This window comes from Lepidochelys kempii, chromosome 10, assembly GCF_965140265.1.
Source record: "Lepidochelys kempii isolate rLepKem1 chromosome 10, rLepKem1.hap2, whole genome shotgun sequence".
NCBI lineage: Eukaryota > Metazoa > Chordata > Testudines > Cheloniidae > Lepidochelys > Lepidochelys kempii.
In genome coordinates this window covers 11,786,341-11,813,662 of record NC_133265.1, presented here as the reverse complement: position 1 = coordinate 11,813,662, position 27,322 = coordinate 11,786,341, and the positions used below count along the sequence as shown (strand labels likewise).

The 27,322-nt window shown below is 45.1% G+C and overlaps 1 pseudogene; it reads left to right on the top strand.

Moving 5' to 3' along the window:
* Nucleotides 1-3,713: 3,713 nt before the first annotated feature.
* On the top strand, nucleotides 3,714-13,547 carry LOC140918183 (kinesin-like protein KIF19; annotated as a pseudogene).
* The last annotated feature ends 13,775 nt before the right edge of the window (nucleotides 13,548-27,322 follow it).

Sequence of the window (27,322 nt, the reverse complement as noted above, 5' to 3'; positions counted from 1 at the left end):
ATCATTGTAATCAGTGTTTTGGGGACACAATAGAAACACAATGTGTCTCAGCTCTGCAGCATCCAGAAACACTCCCACATCTGTGAATGGCGATGGTGTTGGTGGGCAGAGAAGTAAGCAAAACAGAATGGTCTTGGGTTTTGTTACTTTAGAAACAGAGCGGGTAGTAGGGAATTAGCACTTATTGAAAGAAAAAGTGAAAATTATTGGGGAATTAAATATTTTAAGCTTCTGTGGTGGTTTAAAAAATCCTGGAGAATAAAAAGATCAATATAAAGTTATTTCAAGTAGGTGATCATGTCACTTGAACAGAGAGAATGACTCAGTGATGGATCAGTCTGAGCTGGCTGGGGGAGTATTTATAACCAGCGCAATTCCTGTGTCTGTGTGCAGGTGGCTCTTTGGATTCGTCCAATCAATGAAGCTGAGCTGGAGGAAAATGCTGCTATCATTGGGTGGGTGACCAGGTGAGGTTGGAGCAGAGCAGCATGGGTGAGTTTACAGCTGAGCTGGTAGCTAGTGGCTTCCTGGAAGGAGAACCCAGGTGCTTAAGTGTTGGTGCCTCTGTCATGATGAAGAACAAACACAGTGACTCACTTGAACATGGAAAGGGTTATGGGGAGTTAAAAGTTCTGCAAACCTGGGCAGTGGTTGTTAGGACAGCTACAAAATTTGCAGACCCCTGAGAAGTCCCCAGATTCCCAGGGCTGGGAGCTAGGAGGAAGGTAGGAGACTGAACTGCTTTCATGACATTTGTTTGGGGGGAAGGAAGGGAAAAAGAGGGGATTACCCTTGAGAGTGCTCCTACAGGAGTTGGTTCATTCTCAACCTGTGGGAGCTGCCTGCAGGGCTAGGTTCATGAAACTGCTCAGGAACTAAACCCTGGAGAATTCACCAGGGCTGCTTGAAAGACATTATGTCCAAAGACAAAACTGTGAATTTTGGAAACTTTACAAACATAGGAATTACCAGATTGGTTCAGACCCAAGATCAATCTAGTCCAGTATCCTGTTTCCAACAATGGTCAATACCAGCACTTTCAGAGGAAGACTCAAGAAAGCTCGCATTAGGCAGATGTGGGATAATTTCCCTCCTGCATCAGGTCTCCAGATCCCTAGTAGTTAGAGATTGGTTTAAGCCAGGCGTTCTCAAACTTCATTGTACCACAACACCCTTCTGATAACAAAAATTATTATGCAACCGCAGCCAGGGGGACTGAATTGAAGCCTGAGCTTGCCCAGGCCCCGCCACCCCAGGTGGGGGACAAAGCTGAAGCTTGAACCCCACTGTCCTGGGCGGGGGGCCTGTAGCCTGAGCCCCGCCAACCAAGGCAGTGTGGGGCTCAAGCTTCGATCCCAGGCCCCAGCAAGTCTAATGCCACTCATGGCGACCCCATTAAAATGGGGTTGTGACCCATTTTGGAGTCCCAACCTACAGTTCGGAGCTTTTAAACCGAATGCTTCATGGTTTATATTCCTTCTAAAATTTATGTTAACATGATCTGTTGTAACACTGGATGTTCTTGATATCCATAGAAATGTTCAATCTCTTTCTGAATCTCGTTAAATTCTTTGTCTCAACAACATCCTGTGGCAATGAGTTCCACAGTTTCAGCCCATATTGTGTGGGGGAAAAAAATGTCCTTTGATCCGTTTTGAATTTGCCATCTTTTAATTTAATGGAATGTCCCATTGTTTGTGTGTTATGAGAAGAGAAAAAAGAAGCTCCCCATCTACCTTCTCTAGGTTATTCATTATTATATAGACTTTCGTCATGTCCCCTTGTATTCATCATCACTTTTCTAAGGAAAACAATCCCATTCTTTTCAATCTCTCTTCAGGTCCCTAATCAGTTTCATCAGCTTTTGCTGAAACCCCTCTAATTCTGCAATAGCCTCGCAGAGATGGGGTGACCAGTACAGCACACAGTATTCCAGATGAGCAGACCTTAGATCTGTGTCATGTGGGAACAATGAACTGCTGTGAAACATGCAGGCTGTCTTTTACATCATAAAGAAGCGAAAAGGGAACAAATCTATTTTTCCCTGTACAAATTCTTACAAGCATGGTTTCCATTTACTGAGTTATTTGTGGAACATCATTCTTTAAAGGCCATCAAGCTGGCTTGATAACAAACTTTATTTTTGTATAGCTTATTTAGAGATCACCTCACCAGCCCTGAGCTCTATTTTCCTCCAGTGGACAGGGAAGGATTCAGATATTGCATTGGTTTAAGGATCATTTTTACCCTGGAGAATCTCTCTCTCTTAGCCATGAAAATTACTGTAACAAATGAAGTGAACATGGGTTCTTTGGCAGTTGAATATCCTTGGTGGTTTCTTAGATAACGTTACTATTCTAATCTCAAGTATAGTTTACTTGGAGCCATTTCCACCCATTCACTGATGCCTAAAACGAAATTGACAGTCTTATGCTTCAGCAGTTCAGTCCACCAGTGAATGGTTTATAATTTTGTGTATGTTTGCACAATGCCTGTCAATCAAACAAGGCATTAACCCTGGATGAATGACACTAACTTTTGTTTTTGCTATCTAATTAAAAATAAACTTTAAAGTGAGGTGGAATACAAGATCCCATTCATGCACTGATCCCGATACCACATGAAATCAGTTGCAGGATTAGGGCCTAAAAGTATTACAGCCCACATTTCCAAAGAAAATGCCTAATGTAAATTCTCTGTGCCCAGGTGCGTGGGTGGAATCCAATGTTAAATCACACAGACAGACACTCATGCATTTACCCACTTTGCATGTGCAACTACAGATTGTGGACACAAATCAGGAGGGTCTTTTGGGTATTTGCCCCCTAGATATTTACTATTTTCAATTCTTTTTTGTCTGCATAGCTCAGAAAAAATTGCTTTTCTCCAGCAAGTGAAATTGTGCAAGTAATTAGCCTGGGATGTTTACTGGATGCTTCTGGAATTTTAGGCACAGGGAGGGGAATGGAAAACCCCGCCAAGCTCTTGAAGTGCCCAGACCAGCTACTGGGGATTTGCCCTACATCTTTCTTATCTAGTTACTAGTTAGACTGCAACACCTGTCTATGACTGCAACACCTGTCCTCCCATCTCCCCAGGACTTATTTGAACATTCCAAACCTGTTAGCCGCTTCACACAGACACTTTGGGGAAGATCCACAGCTGGTATAAATAGTCATGGCTCTGTTGGAGGCAATGGAGCTATGACCTTCATTCCTTTTAGAACAACCTGCCAGACAAGGTTCCCTAAGGGCTCCCCCTGCATGTGGAATGATACCTCTGTCTGATGTCCAGCATGGACAAGATTCAGTCCGCAGCTTTAAAATAAAAATGTCGCTGCATTAAATTCCAATAACTTACAGTCCCGTGGGGAGAGAAATAGGAGAATGGGAGCTTTATACCATTGGGAAGGGGAAATTCCAGCTTTCCAGTAGGTTACAGCCCCTTCTAGCCCTCGAAGGGCCTGAGGTTCTGGACTTTAGAACTGTGATATTTATGTAAAGCAAATCTATATTAGGTCATTTTTTGAAGATTTTACATTTATGAATTTTAATTTTTCTCTCCCTTGGAACCCGGCACAGCCAATTCCTGCTAAGGTGCCTGGCTTTACAGGTAGAGGGATACAAAAAAGAGTTCCAATGCATTTTTATAAAGAATTTTCCCTTAACATATTTAACATATAGCTAATGATGTGTCATGTTGTATTTGGCAACTACGCTATGGTGTGATATGAAGACTTTATCAGCACTTGTTCGGGATGGTCTGTATTACACACATGGTCTTGGTTCTTGTGAGTAATGCAGTCATCTCAGATGAGTGGCGACAGACCCTTTATACTTCCCTGCAGAGTATTCCCTTATATCAGCGGTTCTCAAACTTTAGCAACTCAAGGACCCCTATTTCGATTTAAAATTTTTGCGGCCCCGCAGCTCAGCCCCAGGGCCCGCCCCCACTCCACTCCTTCCCTCAAGCCCCCTCTCCTCTTCCATCCTCTTTCCCCCTGCTCCCCTGAGTGCGTCACTCCTCCCCCTCCCTCCCAGCGCCTCTTGCACGCCCCTGAACATGTTCCCCAGCATGCAGGAGGCACTGGGAGGGAGAGGGAGGAGTTGATCAGAAGGGCTGGCGGTTCCCCTGGTGTTACCCTTGCGGACCCCCAGGGGTCTGTGGACACCAGTTTGAGAGATGCTGCCTTATGATATTATAATTAGTATATTGTATATTTGTGAAAATATATTGTGTGTATGTGTGAGAGAGAGAATGCAGTGTGTGTGTGTCCTCATCTATTCTCTCTGTCGTATGTGACTTCCATATCTGTGGTTATATTCTAATAAAGTATCTTTTGTAAAAAGTGTCGGTGGTGGACTGAGGACTGTAGTATAACTGAACGCTGCCACTTCTCGTGTGTTCTGAATGCTAAGAAATAAAGCAGAGTTACGCTGCAACCTTCCAGCAAGAGTATTTGTGTTTTTATCTAACTTTTCTGTGTGTATGCTGAAAACATAACAGTCCGCTGGAGCATGGATGGCACTAGCGAGGACGTGATCACAAATAGTATTTTCATCTTTGTTCCACTGATGCAAAGACTCTAGCTGAAACGTTCCCAATTCAAAATCTAAGAAAATAATCAAACTTTATTTTTGGACCCTGACACACTGCACGCATCTTTAGATACTTCAGCAAGATGTTAGCCGTTTTGATGATTTGGCAAAATTATTTTGTTCTGTGGAGCCAGAAATGATTTTGGAGCCCACAGAATTTGTAAAGAGAAAATGAAATGTGCTGAGTGAACCGTAGAGAACGAGAGAGGAATGTTGTGGTAAGTTTAGACATGGGGTACTTGTGTTAGGTCAGGCAAAACAATATTTTCCAGCTAAGACCTACGCTCTTTCTGACTGACTAGGAGGAGGTGTACGTGTCCACGACCAAAAACTTGGTAGAAGGAGTCATTTCTGGATACAACACAACCATTTTTGCATATGGCCCAACAGGTAACATAAATATTATACCACAGAGGGAGCAATAGCGGCATGGACTGGATTTGGAGCCGGGATAGGGCAGCGATAAGTATAGGGACTTGATCTGAAGTAACAAGGCCAATTAGTTGATCACGTTAGAACAGAGCAATAAAAATACCATTCTGGCTGCGAGATGTGAATCTTTATTTTAAAAGTTAAAGGGACAGCAGAGCTGTAGTAACTTTGAAAATAGATTTAATATTGGAGAGAAATCTTTCCTTTTAAAAAAGGGGGGGGGAAGGAGGGCTTCTCTATGCAAAGCTGAGTCTGTGTGATGATCACACAGGAGGGCAGATCCGGCTGCTGATAAACTGCCGTGGATTACATTAGAAGATAATTTTTCTCTGGAAGTTGATCTGTGCTGCTCTTCCCTGAATCTTTCACAGGGGCAGGGAAAACCTACACTGTGCTAGGGACAGACTGTGATCCTGGGATCTACATCCGCACCCTAAATGACCTCTTTAAAGCCATTGAGACAACCAGTGACAACATGGATTATACCGTCTCCATGTCGTACCTAGAGGTGAGGTGTCTTTGTTTTGTCATCTGGACCAATTCTGTGTAGAAGATGCTTTAAAAGAATAGCTTAGAGACACTCCTGCTGGGAGAAGCTATAAATCTAGGAGCCGGGGCTCCTGCATTCATTCCCCTATGGTGACTCCTACCTTGGGTCTAGAATTCTTGTTTCTTTTTTTTAATTTAATGCATAACACGCTGGCTAAATGTGACATTTCTCCCTAGAGAGCTTGGCTCACGTAGAGGATAAGAACCTACTACTTTTACCGGCTAATAATTATGCCTCTGGTTTAAGTGGTAAAAGCCTGCGCTGGTGCTGATAATCCCAGGCTCATTCCCGACTTGTGACTCACGGTGGGGGCAGTGACAAATGCATTGCACTCACCCTGTGTATAAATTTAAGATACATAAAGGAGTTGATAAATGGCTTTTTGCCTCATACCACTTTTGCTTTACACTTTTGTTACAGGGAGTATATCTGCTATTATTTCTGTGACAGCTCTCACTGGTAACAGGGATTTGAGTGGTTTCCTCAGTCATCCATTCATGTTATCTCCTGTGTCAGCCATGCACTGGAGTGGGGCTCAGCCTCTCCTCTCCTCTCCAGGGAAATACAACAAGTACAAAGCCAATGTAATGCACAATATATTTTAATCCTTATTATTGACCTAAGGACAAAGGAGTGCAAACATACAAACGTCCTTTGCCTTTCTCTTCCTCCTTCAGATTTGTAACAAAGTGATCCGTGACCTCCTGAATCCATCCACTGGATTCCTAGACCTCAGAGAGGATGCTAGGGGTAGCATCCAGATAGCAGGAATTACTGAAGTCTCCACTACAAATGCACAGGAGGTAAATCTGAAAGAAATTCCAGAGGGAGGGAGATGTTTAGTGCACTAGAATAATGATATTTTAAGAGGCTCTTGCATCTAAATATTGGCATAGCCTTCCTTGGTGTAAGACATCTCACGTAACAGGATCCTATGAGGACTTACTTAATGAAGTGAGTTGCTCAGAAAGGACTAATCAGGCAGGCACAAGAATAGTAGAAACCAGGCTGAAATCTGTAGCTAAGCAGTAAAGATCAGCTATATGGGCCAGTAATAGGCTACAGGTATGTTTACACAGCAAAGAAAAACCCATGTCTGGCCCATGCCAGCCGACTCGGGCTGCAGAGCTCGGGCTGTGGGGCTGTTCCATTGCTGTGTAGACTTCTGAGCTCTGGGACTCTCTCACCTCGCAGGGTCCTGGAGCCAAGGCTCCAGCCTGAGCATGGAAGTCTACATGGGAATAAAACAGCCCCAACAGCCCAAGCCCCACAAGCCTGAGTCAGCTAGCACGGGCCAGCCGTGGGTGTTTCGTTTCTGTGTAGACATACCCTAAGTGACTGCCAGTTTTCTGAAAGGATAGGAATGCCAGGACCTGTGTTCACAAGCCCTGTTAAACAAAATTATTTGTAGGTAGAGAGGAGATAACTGAAACGTGCTTTTGTAATTCACTGATATGTACTGTGAGGTAAGTTATGCTAGGACTTTAACCTGACCTTTGATCTGCAGTTTTTCTAAGGTTATATAATGCTACCAGGGTAGGGAGCATCATGTTATTGTATTCTATTATGTCATGCAGTGTTGTTTTGTGTTCAACGTGAGAGAACATGCCAAGGCACCATGCATCCCAGGAGAACGTACCTCAGCCCATTGTAAAGCCTCCTAAAGTGAAACCCCAATAATTATACAATTCTTTGTCCAATGAGCCAGGTCATGGTCCCAGTGAGGTCAAAGGCAAAACTCCCATCAACTTCAGTGAGACCCGAACTTGGTCCAATGCCGGCAGACACGCGGGATGGTTTATTTTGTTTACTTACTCATTGTAACCCCTCTCGGGTACTGTCATTGAAGGAGAGAGTTGTACTATTACCTGAGCAGGTCTTTAAACTTCTGCATATTTTTCTGCATTGTTTAGATCACGCCGCTGTTAACAAAAGGAAACAAAGAACGCACTCAGGAGCCTACCGCTGCCAGCAAGTCATCTTCCTGCTCACGTGCAGTCCTCCAGGTCACAGTGAAACAGAAGTGTCGGGCGAAGAATATTAAAGAGGACGTGCGAGTGGGGAAGCTTTTCACGGTTGACTTGGCTGGTTCTGAGAGAGCACCCCAGGTACAACTTGCAGTTCTTCAGCCTTAGTTCTTTGGCATGTCATGAAATGAGTAGATATGAAAAAGCTCACACAGTGTGTGTGTGTGTGTGTGTGTGTGTGTGTGTGTGTGTGTGTGTGTGCGCGTGTGTGTGTATTTTACTTTCCTGGAAAACATGACTGCATGAGTATTTGACATTTTAAAACCATTGTGACTACAACATTTCAATTCAGGTGATGTGGGCCATGTATTTTTTTTAGTGCAGGAATTAACTAAATGCATTTAAACTTTCTCCTTTGTGTGTTGTTGACGTGTAGGCCCGTACAAAGACAGCTATGAATATTTTTTTCATAGACTGCATAGAGGAAATACAGATAGGAAATGCAGGAGATCAGAGCCAGAATGTTTCATCTGAGTGCATGATTCAATGCAAAATGTGAGAATTTGAAAATGATACCTAAAAACAGTGGCAGCTATTTAGAAAGAGGAGGAATGGTAGATTGGTGTCATTGATGAAGAGAGTATGGATAAGTAGGTAGCTGGAAGGACAAAAAGGGATGGAAGCCAGAATAAATAGAACCTACGTGGAACACTGGATTGCAGGAAGGAAGAGAAGATAGAAAAGAGGATAGAAGACAATGAATTATTGGAAGGATAGACATGTTGAATACTGCATAGGTGGACTGGTGCTAGAAGACAGAAAGGATGGATGTGCAAGACTGGTATGCAGTCTGTCTGAAAGACAGATGGACTCTTAGGCAAAGGGCTCAGAATGGTAGATGGACATCAAAAGGACAGTGAAAATGTATTGATTAAATATGGAACTGGGTGAGAAAGAGGTGGACAAGCAGGCAGGAGAATTGAAGGCTTTGATCGCCACTTCTTGATACTGTTCATTACCACTTGGTGGGGATAAGTGATATTTAGATGGATGGAAGGAGATACTGAAGGAGAGGTGGCCAGATCTTTGATTAGAGCAAAGCACTGACACTTTGCAGTACTAAAGGCCACCATGACAATTTGCCAAGAGCCCAAGGACTGCACTAAACATGTATGTAAATGTACATGAAATTTTAAAATAGAAAACAACTAGACATATAACAAGCTGTGCAATTGGCAGGATGTACAAAACACACTACACACCATGGCATTTGCCTGTAATTTCCTGAAAGATGAATATAAATCTGTTGCTATTTGAATTAATCAGCAGTAAAAATCTACAAACGGTTAGCTTTGTCCTCACCCTGAAAATGTGTGATGAGGCTGGTGATGGTCCTTGGCTTAAGGCTCCAGGGACTAAATGCAGCATCCAGGTCATGGCTTGGACTCCTCTTGGTTGAAGGGAAAGTTTACAAATCAGTGGGAGGGTCAATGACAAGAAGGGTGGGATAAGCAGATGGCTGGATGCCATCAAGGCACTATATTTGGTTGGACTCAGGAGACCTGGGTTCTATTCTTGGCTCACCCACTGGCCTGCTGGTGACCTTGGACAAGTCACTTCACCTCTCTGTGCCTTAGTTTTCCCATCTGTAAAATGGGTAGCATGATGTTGACCTCTTTTGTGAAGCGCTTTGAGATCTACTGATGACAAATGCTATACAAGTTAGGCATTATTATTATATATCAACAGAGATACACAGAAATGATTGTTGTACCAATAAAATAAAAACCAGCAGGATCTTATTAAAGGGAAAAAGGCAAAATACCACATTTATTGTGAATACAGAAAGAATCATAGTAAGCAGTTAGTTATAGCTATAACATTCCATTCAATCTCATATTTATTCACACATTCATTCATACACACACACACACACACACACACACACACACACACACACACACACACACACACACACACACACACACACACACACACACACACACACACACACACAGGTTCTGCAAGGTTGTTATCATAGTTACCAGCCTTAGAGTTGCTCATGCCAAGCCACTGGCCAGGTGGCCTGGACATGAGGAGGGAGCAGGGCCTTGTCAGATGCTCATCTGATGCTCCTGGAAGTTGGTTTGCAGAATCAGACCCCAAAGTTCTCACTTTTTAGAGTCTATTTTTATCGGAATTTCTTCCTATGCCAGTCTATGGGAATTGCTTCATCATGCTGTTGCTGAATCAATCAGCAGATAGCACATTCCTGACGGCTCCAAGATGTTATCTTGTTCTTTGGTTCTCCCATCCTTGAGGCTGTTGGGTGGATTCCAGTCTGCCCTCCAGGGGGGTCGTCTGGTTATTTCCACTTGACGCCTTCTTCAGCCGATGGACACTGGATTCTTAGGCTGGCACCTCCCTGATCATTCAGTTATTATCCACACCAAGCATCCATCCACATACATCCTCTATCTCTATTTTAATCACAATTGTTAATACAACAAAAGGGCGGGGAGTCTCTGGGTGCTGTTTCTGTTGTTAGAGTATTGCTTTGAGTCTCTCTCTGTGTGAATTGCTTTGAGAACAGACTCTGTCTTAGAATGTACTAACACAGTTAGCAGCTTGCAAGTTTCACACACAGAGGGAGAGAAACAGCACCAAAAACCAAGAGACCTCTTCATTAGTAATACCCTGGAATTTAAACTCTGGGGAATCAAACTCATTTGTGATTTTAATACAGAACTTCTTTAATATGATCCAACATGATTGGCAGCTGAGGAGACCAGTATTGGACTGAATGGATGGAAAGATGTTTCCACAGAAAGATGTTAGATCTTCTATGTTTGCAACCCCAATTGCAGAAAACAAGTCATGGGAGGGTGATTTTTAGTTTACTGCAAAACATCTAATGGAGGCCGTGGGCCAGATTCAGTTCTGTTGTGAGATTTCAGTGGACTCTGTACCCACTTATGTCAGAGCTGACTGGTCCTGGTTTCCACGTAGATTTGTGAGTGAAGCTGATGCTTTGAAATGCAGATCCTGATGTTAATGTTGCATGGGTGAATTCATTCCCACAGTACAACTCTGTCTTTCTGAAGTGACTTCTCTCCCTCTCCAAGCAGACTCAGAACTGAGGCAAGAGAATGAAGGAGGGAGCCCATATCAACCGCTTGTTGCTAGTTCTGGGGAACTGCATCAGTGCCCTGAGTGAGAAGGGAGGAAGTCGGGCCCAGTATGTCAATTTTCGAGACAGCAAACTCACACGCTTCTTGAAGGTACTGTTTGCAACTGGTTAGGAAGGTAATCGGTTGCTGGCTTGTATTGGTGCACAAGTCAGGTGGCACTTGAGAGCTGATCCTCATGTCCTGACCCCTTTATCCTTCCTAAGTTTAGGAAATCAGTCCAGGATCTTGTGTGGGATTTCAGATCCACCCAGTAATTTATTGTGACCACATTACCACAAAAAGAAGGGGTCAAGGTTTGGAAGTCCCGGACTGTGCTAGTGTGCTGTTACTGGTGACGATGAACTTCAAAGGTGACTTGAGTAACCACGGCCATTTGGTGTATTTGTTTATGGATCCTAGGGTGCTTTCACTGCTTTGGGCATGAATCTCAGCCCAAGTACTTGGTGTTGATCCTACTGCTACAGCTGGTTGAAAAATATATTTAAACACACACACAATATTGAAAAAAAAAAACATTTAAAATAATGTGAAACACTTCTGGTATTTTGATGGAAACAGATTTTCCAGCAAACATTCCCAGTTAGTCAAAAAGGCTGTTTTCTGAAAATGTTTTGACCAGCTTTTCCTATAGCCCTTAGTCAATATCCTACACTGGAATCTAAATGAGCATTTTAATTAGTGTTTCTTTAAGGTCTGTATGTTTTCACTTAGTGTGTCTTTCCTGTTTCTTCCAAACATGCCTGGCCTCTGTTCTTTTAAAGCTAAACAGTGGAAATGTTGCATTCCTTTAGGACTCATTAGGGGGGAACAGCAGGACAGTTATGATTGCCCACATCAGTCCTGCCAGCATCTACTTTGAAGAATCTCGAACAACCTTGATCTATGCTTATCGAGCAAAAAACATCAAGACCAGGGTAAGCAAGCAGGCAATCCAAGAGCTCAATTGTGTAGACTAAAAGCATGCCATGGGGAGGGGAAGGTATGCTGGGGGGGAAAGGAGGATACAGCGCATGACAGGGGAGAGAGAGGGCAAGTGGTTTACACAGCATCCATGTTGGAAGGCTTGATGGGAGAGAGAACAAAGGCCGCCTGGTTGAAGGTGGTGAACACAGAAGAAAGCAGTGGGGAGAAGGCCTAACAATAAGGCAGGGAGTTAGTAACATGGCGAAAGGATGGGGAAGCAGGTGTAATGGAAAGGGAGAGGATAACGTACAGCGTACGGGTTGTGATGGAAGTAAGACAGCAATGCGTATGGCAAGAAGCAGTGGGTAGATACCATACTGGCTGAGAGGACAGCAGAAAGAAGTGGGTAGAGGGCAATGAGCAAGCAGAAAGGAGTGAATGGAGACAGAGAAAATGGAAGGCTGATGGGTGTGGCAGAGGGAAAGGCCTGCGGGGTGAAGGTAGATCGACACTGATATACAAACAAGTATCCCAGAGATTGAGGGTTCCTGAATCCCTTTCAGTGATCTAGGGCTCCTCTCCTAGGAAGGGATGTTTTATTTTACAGCCCTTGTGCTACGAAGTGACAGAGCAGGCTGTGGGATTAATGACCATGTGTGTTCTCACCACCAGGTAAAACGAAACCTGATGAATGTCTCCTATCACACTGCACAGTACACCTGCATCATTTCACAGCTACGCAGGGAGATTGCGGGTCTGAAGGCAAAGACTGAAAATCAGGAAAAGGAGAAGAGTGCAATCGGCTCTGACCTCAGGGACGTACAAGGTAGAGCTGGGGGTAGATGCTGGTCATGTCAAGGTTCCATTTCTGTCTATTGTGCCTCTTTGTAATCATCTTGTTTATTGAAGTGATTATCGTACGCCCTCCATACTGTCCCTTTCATGTGTCCTTTAAAGGCATTCCTGTAGACGGGCTCTAGCTTTTCCAGCTGCTGATCATATATTTGTAGCAAATCATTTTTTTATACAGTTATGATAGTATGGGTTCATCAAACTCTCCCCTCTAGTCTCCCTTTATCACATCTGAGTTGTCTTTGTCTCCTTTACAGAGGCTTTCAAGTCTTTTCCCTTGTCCCATCTTTACAGGTACAGAGCTGACACATGGTGCTTTTAAAAAGGTGGAAGAGGCAGCAATGTCTAGTGGTCAGAGCAGAGAACTAGGAGTCAGGAAACCTGGATTCCATTCCAATCTTTACTACTGACTTGCTGTGTGACTCTGGGCAGACACTTAGCCTCTCTGTGTGTCAATTTCCTCCACTGGAAAATGAGGTTTATCTGCTTTTGAAAAGGGCTTTGAGATCCTGTGATGACAATCAATATATAAGGGCAAATGACATCATGTAATTATTATTATTTTGCTGCCCATGCATCTCCAGGCTCTGATACTGTGTCAGGCCAGAAAGCTTTGTTTCAGTTCCTGGCGTACTTTGTTTCCAGAATAACTTTTCAATTGATCTCACCATGGGGAATGTTCCTTCCAATAACAGAAAATAGTAAAGGTGTCTGATAGACAAGCCCCCTCACCCCAAAGGCTAGTAGATCTCAGCCACAAATACCCTGGCCCAATTTTCAGAGAAAACAGCTCCCAGGTAACAAGGAAGGGGAAAGCAATGCAACAGATTCTGATTTTCCTTCCCTGAGAGTTAGGTAAGTGCCCCTGCAATGCAGGCTTCTTCTCACCACTCCCTTCCAAGCAGCACCGATGAAAACTATTTTGGGGCTAACTGGTCATGATACAATATAGCACTTAAGTACATGTTGAAAGTTAATAGTCCCATTGGCTTCAAAGTACTACACTACCACTGACCCAACAGATTGCTGAATAACAGAGGTTCATATCAGGCATGTCTCATAACACATGGAATGGGTGATAGCCCCCAAAGGAATCTCTTCTGGGCCTTATCGGTCCCAAGGGATTGCTCTGAGATGCTGGCAGATTGGAAACAGAAGAGCTGTTGTTTTCTCCCACCGGAGGCGTTCAGCTGGCAAGAGATGAACAAATTACGGGAGCAGCTAACCGGGGCTTTCAAGGAGCAAACAGAGATGCGCCGCAGCCTCATGGAGCTGGAGAACACCAACACTGAGCTACACATTGATACCTCCAGGCATTTGCTAACGATTACCGAGTGAGTACGACCACTGCATAGCTAAGCACTTACTGATGAGCACAAAGTTAATTAATGTGTGGCTCCCTGCCGTCACGATGAGAAACTCTAATGTAACATAACTGCAGCTCCCTGCCAAAGGCACTTAGGGTGTGTCTACATAGCAATCAGGAGGGGTGACTACAGCAGGTGCAGGCATACCTGAGCTAGCTTTGATTGATCTAGCTTGCTAAAAATAGCAGTGCACTGTTGGCGATACAAGTTAGCCGCCTGAGTACAGTCCTGCCTGGGACCCTGAGGACGTAGTCAGGCAGGCAGCCTGTGCCCCCACCGATGCCACCACAGCTACATTGCTATTTTTAGTAAGCTAGCTCAGGGATGTCTGCATGTGCTGCAATCCTGCCTCCCAATTGCAGTGTAGATGTAGCCTACGTTTTCAGTAAGAAATAGTGATGCAGATTTGTTTTTTTGGTTCATGCCACACACCAGTCTCATACATATGCATACAGAACAGCTCACATAACTGTCCCTTTGGCAATTGGTCTAGCAGTTAGAGTAAGTCTATGCACAAGATTGAACCAACAAGGAGAGAGCAACCTTCGAGCCTGATTATGCACAGACATGAGCATCTCTAGCAAAGTGCCCTCAATTCCTACTGCAGCACTGGGTTGTTACAGATGGAGCCCGTAAACAATGTCTCCTGTCCAGCAAGAAGTCAGTTGTTCCCTGCATATCCTGCATGTATTCATTCCCCAGGGAGGGGAAGGGGTTCTGCAGGGCAAGAACTTGATGGCTATCACTCTTTCAGGGCTCTGCAGGGGAAGAGACTCCTTTAAAAATATCTAAATCTGTATCTGAGTTTGTTTGGAAATGAGACTTTTCTAAAAGGTAGAAAGGGATAAAACATCCACGGTAGTTCAACATGGTCTTGAGGCAGGAGAGTCGCAGACCACTGGGCAGAATAACCTAATAGGGGCATAGTGATTTAATTGGGTGCTGCACTATGATAGGAAGAGGATTCTGGCATCTGGACACAAGCACTGGATCCCTCCTAGTGCTTCTGATGGGAGTGAGATAGCATGGTTGAGGTCAGGTTTCAACACGCTGCAGTTATCAGTTACAACATCAATACTGTATGTAGAAACTTAAGGTGGTGTCTTTCCTGAGGGACTGGATCTCCAGCATGGGAAGCTCTGTGGCTTTTAGCCCCCATTGCGAAATGTAAGCCAGGAGTTAGACTAGCTCTTCATTCATAGAGGCTGCATGTGGTCAAAAGTGTCATTGATACAAAGTAATACTACCTTGAGCAGGTGGGTCTGCCAGTTTTCTCCAGCATAAAGTTTAGAGCCACAGCTGAGAGTGCAAATGGTAGATTTCTCCCGCTTCCCCCCCCCCCCCGCCTCTACACACAGCAGAAAAAAGCCTGTGTTCGATCGCTCCCCTGGCCTTGAATTTTCATTGAAATCTATGTTAACTCGTGATGGCAAACCTGGATTGTTGGCCTTAACATCTGCAACTCTGAGGTATCACGCCCGTGCTTCTGCAGGGGTACACTTTCCCATTGTAAATAGAGCTAAACCAGTCCTTGCTATTGGACAAACTATGAGTTGTGGTAAGTTCTGAGTACGGTGCTTATTTGTTATCGGTCAGTCTGTTCAAAACCTCTGTAAATTTTTATAGGACTGTTTTTCTGACGCTTACCTGAATTTTAATCTCCGTTCGATGACGTATGTCCAGTAAATATCTCTATACAGCTGCTGCTGCTACAGCAGCTTGTAGTGATGGCAGAGGCAGTGTGCCCTTGCAGTTTAAATGTATCACTGGAGACTCTCTTTATATCCACCCTAGAAATTAGGATGTTGTTTGCAGGCTGCTCTATGTTATGTTCTTGACCACGGTGCTGTCAGCATTTGTGTAGTTAGTTCAGCTGTTGCCACACAAGAAGAAATGGGGAAAGCACCAGAAGACTGGGCAAATATGGCATTGGATCACTGGCTAACTAGCGTTTGACTGACTGTTGCTGGGCCCTTGGTGGTTAATGGTTTTCACTCATGTATTTTTGCTGGCAGCTGGGAACGAGAGAAGACTCAACATGCTTGGAAGCGTTATAACAAGCTGGTGAATGGAAAGGAAGATGAAAACATGGAGGAGGCAGACAGAAGTAGAGGGGGGCAGGTTCCCTGGAACCTCATGAAGTCACTGTAGCAAGAGAGGAGATCAACGTGCTGTTGGCAGAGCTACGAAAAACAGCAACCTTAAAGGTGAGAGCAAGCATCAAGCACTTACCTGACCTCTCCATAGCCTGGTCCCATGCCCCAGCTGGAGTACCAGGGTGGCTATGATGTCAACAGCGTAGTGGGGCATCGCATGGAGGCAGAGCAAGCGCTTTAGATACTAGAGGACCTGAAAGAGGAAATAGAAAATGCACATGAGCGGTCAGCTCTGTGCAGAGGTCCCCTCGTACGCTTTGGCCACTCAGCAGATAACCCTAGTTCCGAAGGACATTGGGAGCCCTGTCTGCAGGTTGAAGCTGAGAGGTTGAGAATATGGTGTCAGCATACAGGCCGCTCTATAACACAGGCTTGTGTGACACTGCTGCACTTACTATGGTAAAACCAAGGGGAAGAGATTGTACCTGTATTTCCCTCTGGGATGCAGAGGGATATTTGTTATGAGTCATTGAGGAGAGTGGTTTTGGGCAATTACCACACCAGTATTTAAGATGGTCATGCAGAGATGTTTACAGCAACTTAGATATGGGTAACATGGATAGTGAGTGGATGTAGGGGCTAGGAATTCCTGAGCTCTAATCCTGGTTTTGTCACTGATTTCTTCTTACTTGGGCAAGTCACAAACTCTCTCTATCTCTTTTTCCCCACCTTTAAAATGAGGATAATCATGTTTCTGTACCTCCTTCTGAGGAGTGCTAGGTGGATTCCTTAGCCGGTGTTTGTATGGTACTCCAGTAATTCTTTACACTTAGACAGCATTTCACATTGGTAAATTCTTCAGGCCGGGGGCTGTCTCCTCCTGTGTGTTTGGACACTGCCTAGCCACATTGTGAGCAATACCAGAATGTGGATGGTCTTCTTCATCATTGCTAAACAAAATGTGCACATGTCCCATTTCCAGGAAGAGTGAAGTATAATCTCTTGCTGCAAATAGCTGGAACGGATCAGATACCAGAGCTATATCTTGAGCATTTAATAAATAAAAGTTAGCAAACCTCAGTGCAGACCCACGGTGCATGCAAACCCTTATCTTCCTTTTCAGTCAGAGCTGGAGCAGCGCTTAGCCAATGCCAAGAAAAAAGCCTCCCAGATGGAGAAGCTGTTACCCAAACAAATCACCAGTGAGGACCAGCGAGAGGTGCTGAGGCTTCTCTGCAAGGCTCATAAGCTGGAGGTGGGGAACACGGAGTTGCAGGCAAATGCCTTGTACAAGGAGAATCTGCTATGCCAGAAGGATTTTGTCATCCAGCAGCAGCATGGGCTGTTCTGAGAGGAAATCATTCAGCAGCAGCAAATGCTGATCAAAGGTAAAATGCCAGCACCACTCCTGCTCTGGAGTGAGAGCAGCTGATGACAAATGGGGAACATTAGAAATAATTCCATCTAGAGGTCTTCCTGCTTATGGGCCAAATTCTGCACTGTCCTCCCTTGGCTTTAACGTAAGCTGTGGGTGCTCAGCACCTTTGAAAAATCAGGCCAGCTGCTCCTTCTCCCGTGATCCCTAACTTTCTCCCTTCTCATCCCCACTCCAGGCCATGACATCCCTGTCCCAGAGATGCTGGGGATGCTGTATCAACTGCACTGCCGTGAGCTAGAAGAGGGAACCCTGACCCACCTGCTCCTGCTTCACTCTGTGATGTCCAGCACGCTGAGGGTAAGGCAGAGCTGAAACCAGCTCAGCTAATTCTATTCAGTGTCAGGCTTAAGTACTTTTCTGGATTGGAGCCTCGATACCACATTGCATGCTGATTTGGGGGGGATGGTAGGTCAGTCACCATTCAGCAGATGGTCCTCTTCAGCCCACCTCCTGAGGAATGGCTAGTGTTCAGGTGTGACTTAGTGGAGATACTCTTGCTATTTAAAGGAGTACTTGTGGCACCTTAGAGACTAACCAATTTATTTGAGCATGAGCTTTCGTGAGCTACAGCTCACTTCATCGGATCCGATGAAGTGAGCTGTAGCTCACGAAAGCTCATGCTCAAATAAATTGGTTAGTCTCTAAGGTGCCACAAGTACTCCTGTTCTTTTTGCGAATACAGACTAACACGGCTGTTAGTCTGAAATCTGTCATCTTGCTATTTAGTGGATCTACATCTTGTTTGTCTCAGACCTTAAGGTCTACGGCTTCTGGAGGTTGAGAGGAACCAAGAGACAGCTGGAAGGGGCAGGGTATTCCCCTCAGTCCCTATCATGTTGGGTTTGAGGGATATGTATGCCCCTCACTGACAGCTATGACTCAGAAGATTCTGTGGCCAGGCACTAAGCTCCTACAGCGGAGCTCCGTGGAGACAGTACAGTTGGAGAGCCAGAATTACTGTGGGTAAACCTGCTTCCCCTGACAACCAAAGGTGTCCATCACCTCTAACGGCATCCTGGTGGCCTAAACCACAGCCAGCATTCGAACCCTAGGAACTCGTGGTCAGAAGGAAAGGGGAATACGTTGCCAGTCTCTGCTCATTTTGCAGATTTTGTGAGTATTTCTTGTGATAGTGATATTTTACTGGCAGCTTCTTAATGTCTTGTAATAACAGGTGGGACTCCCCAGTGGCAGCTCCTCACATTTATTATGACTCGTCTCCAATAAACCTAACACAGAATTGGTTTTCACTCTGAATAATAAACTTGCTGTCAGTCACGTTGATATACAGGAACCAAAATTATTCCAGACACTCTCTTTAATGTTATTGGGTGATGGCAGGTTGCGGCTTTGAATCCTGGAGAAGGAAACCACACATGCTTCATCAGCCAGCTTCCCTGCATTTGATTAGGAGGCTTGCTCTGTTGCAAAGGCTCCAAGAGTAACTGGGCATGTGTAGGAAGCTGTGCTGTGCTGTGGGTTGGTGCCTTTTGAGCCAAACAAAGCCCGTTAGGTTTATGGGCTGGAGGGTTTACAGACACAGATGAAGTGAGGAAATCCTCTTACATGCCCCTTGCTTTCAGATTTTTCTCTTTGCTCCTTCTTCAGTACCAGGCCAAAGCTACGTCTCAAACTGAAAACAAAATACTTGTTGTAATGAGGGATTCAAGAGAGAGGGCAGGTGGCTATTGCATTAGGAGATCTGTGTGTAAAGAAGCTGACTGAGTGAAGAGGGGTTTGTACTGAAAAAAAATCTACGTTGTGTCTGCCTACAGTCCCACCAACCTCCCTTTTTTCTGTGGCCCCAGGGTGGCTGTGCTCTGAATATAGCTCGGCAGCTGGACCTAAACAAAGAGGCCAGAAAAGGGCTATCTGGCAACAGGAAAGGTCTTCCTTGTGGAGCAAAGTTTGAGCTTCCGTCCATTGTCTTGGAGTCAGACAGGTGAATGCATTTCCATCCGTTCTGTCCACGTGCCCATCATCAGCCCCATTCTCCTGGGCCTTGCAGCTTAGCAGTTAATTACAGAGTGCGACCTATGCTGCTATGGCTAGAGGTCTGTTGACCCTGTCATTTTATACTATGTAACTTGCCCATTGTCTTTTCTGAGTTGGATTGTGCATGGCTGGTGTAGAGTCTGCGGTTATATTTTCAATGTGGCCGAAGCACCAACTATCTGCTGTTATCGGTGGAGATATACTGTGCGGAGATCAAACCAATGACAGAATAAAACAGGAGTGAGAGGCAACTTGACAGACAGTACAAACAGCCAGCTGCTTGCATTGAGCTTTTTATGGGGGCTGGGCAGGGGAGAGGAAAAGGGAAACCAAGATGTTGTAGTAACATACTTACTAAGGTGAACATTGCCCAGTGATGCAGAGCCCAGCAAAGTCTCTCCAACGTGAGTCCTAAGCCAGACTTGGTTCCTAGAGGACAGATCCCCAAATGAGTGACCATGATAGAGGAACCCCCAGAAAAGGGAGCCAATAGGAAAGAAGTCCCTGTTGTATTATGCAATTGCTAGGTAGCTCTGTGTTTTAGTAGGAATTTTCTCCAGGGAATGGGTGGGGTGAGGGGGACTTTGGTTGTAAACCAATCAGTGTGAAAGTGTTTAACCAATGTATATTAATGAAGCTCTTTTAAGTGGGTTCAGGGTCCCCTCAATGTTTCCCTGAGTTCTGAAATTCTCTTTCCACCCTGGATCTTCCCTCCCCACCCCTGCTTTTAAATCAGTCCTGGTTTCCCATACATTTTGGAGAAGTTAATCCAAACAGGTGCCTCCAAACACTCCAGAAGGGCTGACTGGCTTTCCCCTCTCCCTCTAACGGGCCAAGTGCCTGGCTCTTATATATGTAGTTCAATCTATTCACGCCTCCATGTGTGTGTTTTTCACAGTGACAGCTACAGATCATCCAAAACAACACCTACTAGGAAACTGGGGAATCCAGATACTCATCTCAGCCCTACTTTCTTTTGCTTGCCAAGAACCCCACTGCACCAGGTCAGTACTGGCAGGCACCGAGTTCAAGGTCTACCGCCACAGTGAGCACTTTCCTCTGGCAAGAGCAAGGTGCACGCAGCAGTTGGACCCATCGTGGCTGCAAGTCGTATTATGCAGTGAGGAGTCGGAGACTAGTTTTCTAGATGAGGAAGATAAATATCCGTGTGTAATACATTCCATTCCCAGAGGAATAAGGTACAGGCTGGGATCCAAGTGCCATGGGTTCTACTCCCACCTCCATGATCGACATAGGCAAATCACCTGATCTCTACAGGCCCCAGTTGTCTGTCTGTACAACAAGGATAGTAGTAATCCCTGCAACACAGGTGGGAAGGATAAATGAATGTTCATGAGATGCTCAGGTACTCTTGTGATGAGTCATATAAACACCTTGATAGATACAACATAAATTATGGGACAAGGAAGTGATATGACAGATACCTTTAGATCAATAGCCAGTTCCCCTAGACCAATGTATTTTCTACTCGGTGCATCCAAGGCACAAAGTAATATTTGTACGCATGTCTATCTGGAGGGACGAAGATGATGAAGTGACTCTTGCCTGGGTGTCAAGCTTCTCTGACATTTGTGTTGATGTTGCAATACTCAGACCAGGAATGTCGCTTGTTTCCCACAAAAGCTGAAGCTGGATGGCGTTTGGTATTTTCTGGTGCCATATCATGTAATGAGGCCTTTGTAAAATTCTTTTAAGACTCTAATCACATATGATTCCTTTGGGGCTAATATGTGGGCACTGTGGGAGAGATTATGACATGGCCTAATGCCTGAGTACAGGACCAAGAGGCAGTTACTCTTGGTTCTTATCCCAAGGCTGACTCCTTTTGTAACCTTGGGTATTTCCCTTACTCTCTCTACCTCAGTTTCCCATCTGCAAAAATGGATATACTAACATCTACCAACTTCTCTGGAGCGTGGTGGTGATTGATTGATGTTTCTAACATGGTTGGAAGATGAAAAACACCTTAAGTGTTAAGTAAAAAGCAAATCATAGCGAGGGAGCGAGGGAACCTGTTTTGGTGTAATGAGGCCCATGGTCAGAGAATAAAGCCTCCTGAATTGGGAGGTTTAAGTCAACAGAATCCTTGATAGTGTCTTTCAGCTCTGGAAAGCAAAGCATCGGACTCCCTCAAGCCACAATATGGACAGTTTCTGAGGACCAGCTGCCCCGAGCTAAACTCTTCCAGGCGTTGAAGATCATGAGCAACTTATCCCATGCCACTCCTGCTGCCACAAAGGTCAAATTCCCCATCAGTCACCATACAGGTAGGACCCAAGGTTTCCTATGTAAAAGGATAAATGGACACAAATCAGATATTAGGAATGGCAATATACAAAAACCTGTAGGAGAAAACTTCAGTCTCCCTGGACACGCAATAGCATATGAAAGGCAGCCCATCCTGCAGAAAAAAAACTTCAGGACCAGACTTCAAAGAGAAACTGCTGAGCTTCAGTTCATTTGCAAATCTGACCCCATCCGCTCAGGATTAAACACAGACTGACTGGCTCACCAACGACAAAAGCAGTTTCTCCTCCCTTGGTGTTGACACCTCAGCTGCTAGAAGGGGGCCTCCTCCTCCCTGATTGAATTAACCTCCTTATCCAGAGCCTGATTCTTGCTTGCATATTTATACCTGCCTCTGGAAATTTCCACTACATGCCTCCGACGAAGTGGGTATTCACCCACGAAAGCTTATGCTCCAATACGTCTGTTGGTCTATAAGGTGCCACAGGACTCTTTGCTGCTTTTACAGATCCAGACTAACACGACTACCCCTCTGATACAAGGTTCCTGATGTGACTCCATATCCGTATGGCTGCAACATGTGGATTAGTCTTTGAGAAACAAGCCGCAGCAGAGGTTTATGCCGAAAATGAACTTATCTAGGGAGCCTTATACTGATGCACAAAAGCTGTGTTTCAGGTAGACTTGATGGCTCCTGATGAGTAATAGGATTTCAGAAGCGTTTCCTCTGGAAGTCGCTGGCTCAAATCTGTCCCCATACTGCAGTGACCAAAAGTTATCATCTCACTTCTGTTCAGCATCATATATGAAACAAGTTATTGGTTTCTGACCAGTGCCCAGCAGACAGGTGTCCACAACTGGAACCAGCTGGCCTTCATTTTGGCATCCTCAGCAGAGGCCAAAGACTAAATGAGCCTGTGGTATAAGCACCTCACAGCCTGAGGGCTAGCCAGTCCAGGTCAGGCTTGAGGCACATTGTGCTCAAATGCTACACCTGGTCTGTGGCTGAACACAGAGGACTTCAGGGTGGGATTTTCAAAGCTGGTTAGGGGAACTAGATGCCCAATTCCCATTAAATTTTAACTGGAATCTGGCATTCATATCCCTGTGGAGACTTTGAAAGTCTCAATCCCCATCCTGCTCCCTTCCACCACTTCTAAATTCTTTCCTTTTTAAGTTTGTTTCCCACTGTTAACATTTCATTTGCAGCCCTTCCATTTATTTCAGCTGGTCCGTTAGTGAATCCTATACTGAATTGTCATTGCTTGCTGCGTAAGTTGTGTTCCTTTCCCACTATTTCTAGTACAGGTCTCTGTCTTTCTCTCTCAGGCTATCAAGAAGAAAATCCATTACAAGTGCTGGAGATAGGCAACACTCCCCCAAGCACCGTTCAGCAGAGCAATGCAGGTCAGACCAGAGGCCAGGTCCTACAAAAGCGAGTCAAAGGTCAGTATGGAAAACATCAATATTCCACTATTAAATATTTCCTTATGACGCTTGCTCTGTAGTAGGCCTATCTGAATGTGTTGTAGATGCCCCACAAACTGCTGGCTTGGAAAAGCAATCCTGTGGGTATGTCTCTTACAGCCACATTTTCAAGCCACACACTTCAGCAGACAACTCGCAATATTCCAAACATCTAAGTTACATTCCTCCTCCCCTTTGGCCAAAACTAACTCCTTTGTGGGGAGAGAACATTTTCAGATGTGTTCACAATCCCCGTCTGATCCATGTAGGAAGCACTGCTGTAATATGAACTAGCGGTATGAGAATATGCTCCTGCTATTTAATGCATTGCACTAAGATTCTCTCAAATGTTTAAGGAAGTGAATGAAAAAGGTGGCTTTCCATCTGGACCCAAAACAAACTGTATCTCTTTCCACCTCTGACCAATGCTGAGAGTGCCTCGTGCCAATCAGGGAGGTTCAAGGCTTAGTGCTTCCTTTACTCTGGGACACTGAGGCAAGACACTTCTCCTGTAATATGATGATAAAAACATCTCAATCTTCCTTTGCACGTAGGGCCCGTAGATGGTGCCAGCAACCAGCCGAAGAAGCAACCCATCACAAGCTTCAGGAACCTGCCAAGATCAAAATAAAATCACCAGTGAGAGCAAGATTCCATCTGTTCCCGAGGGACAGGGACTATAGGGGTTCTAAAAAGCAGGGAGGGTTTTTCTTAAGATGCATTTTAGGCAGTATGCTCTGAGGCTGGGAAGCAGAAGGAGTGGTGTGCACACTGCTTGGTGCTTTCCCCCACAGCCTCCCTACAGTTTTGTTCTGCACTGTGCTGCAGCTGTTAGTTTCCTTTAAGATGAACTGTGGGTTCTTTTGTTAATAACATGCAAAAGAAAAGGAAACCCCTTTTGTCCATCAGCATTCTTAGTCCTAGGAGACAGCAGTATGGAGTCTACCATCTGGTACTCTGCACGAGGCGCATCCTCTCTTTACCTGTGGAAACCTCCCACATGTGGCGGGAGGGGGCTATTATCAAAAGCAATTGCAGACTCTTTTGAAGTATCCCCTGCCCCCTTCTCTGAGGTTTATACACATTGCCTTGGAGCTGGAAAAGGTGAAGCCTATCTGGAATGCTGCTCAGCTGAGCAGATGTTTGGAAGTGGGAGCAGCCAGCGGCATTCTAAGCACTTGGCCACGTGCAGAGCATTTCAGATCTGACGGGAGTTTGAAAAAGAGTTTTGGTGGCTGGCAGAGACTTTGTTATGAGCTGGGTTGGAGGTGAACAAAGGCAATGTGTTTTTCTCCTTATAAACCAGACCCCTCTTTCCCTCAGTTCTCCCCCTGGTTTCTTGGAGGGACATGCATTTTGTAAATCAATACTAGACTTACCATTTTCCTTTCTTGGCCCTGTTATTTTCTTCACGTTGCAAATAAAGTGGCACAGGGCAGCCATTCCATTGAATAAATGTGGCCTTTATTCCCCAAATATGAATATCTTCTCTCCACACTCGCTTTGCCACCTGCTGGGCATTCAGTGCAAGCATGTAAGGAACTGTCATCTTTAGGGCTTCGTTCAGTTTCAAAGGGGAGGTAAGTTATGAAGGGTCTTTGTGCAGCTAAAGCACAAATGGAGTCAGGATGCTTAGATGCTGTCCCTGGTTCTGCCACTAATTTACTATGCAACCTTAGGCATGTCACTTAACCATTCTGGGCCTCTGTTTCCACATCTGTCAACTAGGGATGATGATAATCCACTACTTCACCTTGGAGTGGGAGGCTTGATTTGAGATCCTTGAATGGAATGCAATACAAGTGCAAAGTATGTAAAATGAAGAATTATTCACTGTTTCAGTATAATGTAATAAGGTCTGATGGACACTCCTCTTTGAATTCTCTGTTAAACAGCAGAAAGCCTGATAAGTCACATTGTAGACAAGAGGGGCCAGGAGAACTTGCGAAGAAATAAAAAGCACACCTAGATAAAATAAACACAGACCATGTGAAAATAAACCCATTCCAGCAGGCCTTGAGCCAGTCTTGTATTTACAGGACACCATGTGAACTAGGTGGGAGCAAGAAACTGAGTGCGATGGATTATCGTGGATGTTCCAAATGTGTACATCTCTGCTAAATACCTTTGGGCTGATTCACTCTGAAAAGTCACAGTGTTCAGAAGCTAGATCCTATTTCCCTCAGACTGCTACTTTGAATCCTGACACTAAGGCACTGGTTTGTGGACATAACTGACTGGAGGTTGCACATTTGGAAACAAATGGAAGCTGATGCTAATTTTCCAGGAACACCACACAGATGAAGATGAATCGGAGCCATTGTATGCAACGCCACCTTTAAATGTTTTTTAATAATTTTCCTACATTTAAAATCCGCAAGTTAAAAAAATATGACTGTAGCGATTTGAGAAAGACCTCAGACGCTTGGAGTCAGTAACTCTGTGTTGCTGCTCTGGACTCCTAAGAGTCGGTCCCCAGTCTCTTGAAGCTGAGTGTATCATAGGAGAGAGAGGGCACTAATGTTCAGAACTCAGATGAATGACATTGCCTCTGACCTGGAATAACGGGCTCTCCTGTTCTTGCCTTTTACGTGTGAGGAAAGAGACAAGAATTTAAACTCCTCTGGGCCTTTTGTATGATACATTTTAGGTGTGTTTAAATTAGGGGAGCCCAAACTTTTGTTCACATGATTGACAACTTGCTGGAAGCCCCAGGGCTGCACCTAATTTGCACAAATGGGATTGCTTGTAGCTGCCTTCATCTTCACAAGAAGTGCAGCACAGCAGAGAGACCTTCCTCAGAGCAGGTCACTTCTAAGTGGTCTCTCTCCCCCAAAGCACCAGCCTGCAACAGCAACAGGCCCCCCTGCACAAACTGGTCTTGCTGTCAGTTCACCTCTAGGCACTCACCATTCCATGATCCACACAAAACTAAATCCTTGCAGAAAATAAACTAGCCTACATTATTTTTTCTCCTTCAAGATGGTTACAAAATCAGTAACCAATTCAACAATGAGGTTAATATAACTACTAAAAAGTTTTCCTACTACCAGTAACTGGTTGGAATACAGTTTTACAGTGCAGTGGGTTTCCCATAAATCTTTTAAGAGAGCTAAGATTCTTTTTGTAATTGTTATACCCATATTCGTCTATCTTTGTCTGCTTGAGAGGAAAATATGAGCAATTCTTGGCTTCCCATTTCCCACAGATTATTTTGAGTACCTGTTGCTATTGGCACCTGAGCCCCAAGCAACAGATCATATTAATGGAAACTGCCTTATAATCTGATGCCAACTACAATCCCTCAGTCTCTGGCCTGGTTTACAGAGAGGAAGCTGTATAGCATTTTTGTTGGCTTGCCATTGCTGCTTGACTGACAGCACTTCAATTCAGATGCTACATACAAACTCTCCTGCTGACTTGAGTCCAGTGCAGAGGGGGAAGTTTTGTTTGCTCTTAGGATGCACATCAATATGTGAGAGAGAGCCACCCACAGGGATAAACAATTTAGTTCCATTAGGAAATATTTGCACCCTGAACGAGACATGGAAAAATCCCAGAGAAGGGAGCAGAACTGTCCCACTAGGCAATGCAGGGGAGAGGGACTGGGCAGAGAGTTGCTTTAAGGCGGTATGAATAGATCACTCAGTGAATGAGACTGAACAGAGAGGCCCTTCAGCCTGGATGGATGAACTCCAAATACTCTGGGCCTTTCTGCCTGGACCCATACTCTGCATTTATATCATGCCTTTCACGTGAGCCTCAAAGCGCTTTACAGAGGCTGGTATCGCCCAGATCTTACAAAGAGGGAAACCGAGGCATGGAAGTTAAGCAGCTCGACCCCGGCTGAACAGCAGGACAGTGGCGGAGTGGAGAACAGAAGCCAGTTCTCCCTCTCCCCCACCATCGTTAGACCGGGTTGAATCCCCCTGGGCCCCTGCAAGGAGCGCCCTTCGAGTGAGAGAAGGGGGCGCAGCCGCTGTCGCGATTTCCAGCCGACTGCAGCATTTGAACCCAGCTGGGCCCAGCGAGTCACTTCCACGTGCGAGGCCCGGGAAGAGTTCGCCCCGGCGGCGGGCCCTGACTTTAAACCCCGCTCCCCGGCCCAGTCTGCACCCGCTGCCGGGCTGGGGGCGCCCTGAGGGGCCGGGGCCGGGGGCGGCGGCCAAGGCTCCGCTCCAGCCCCGCGCTGCAAAGG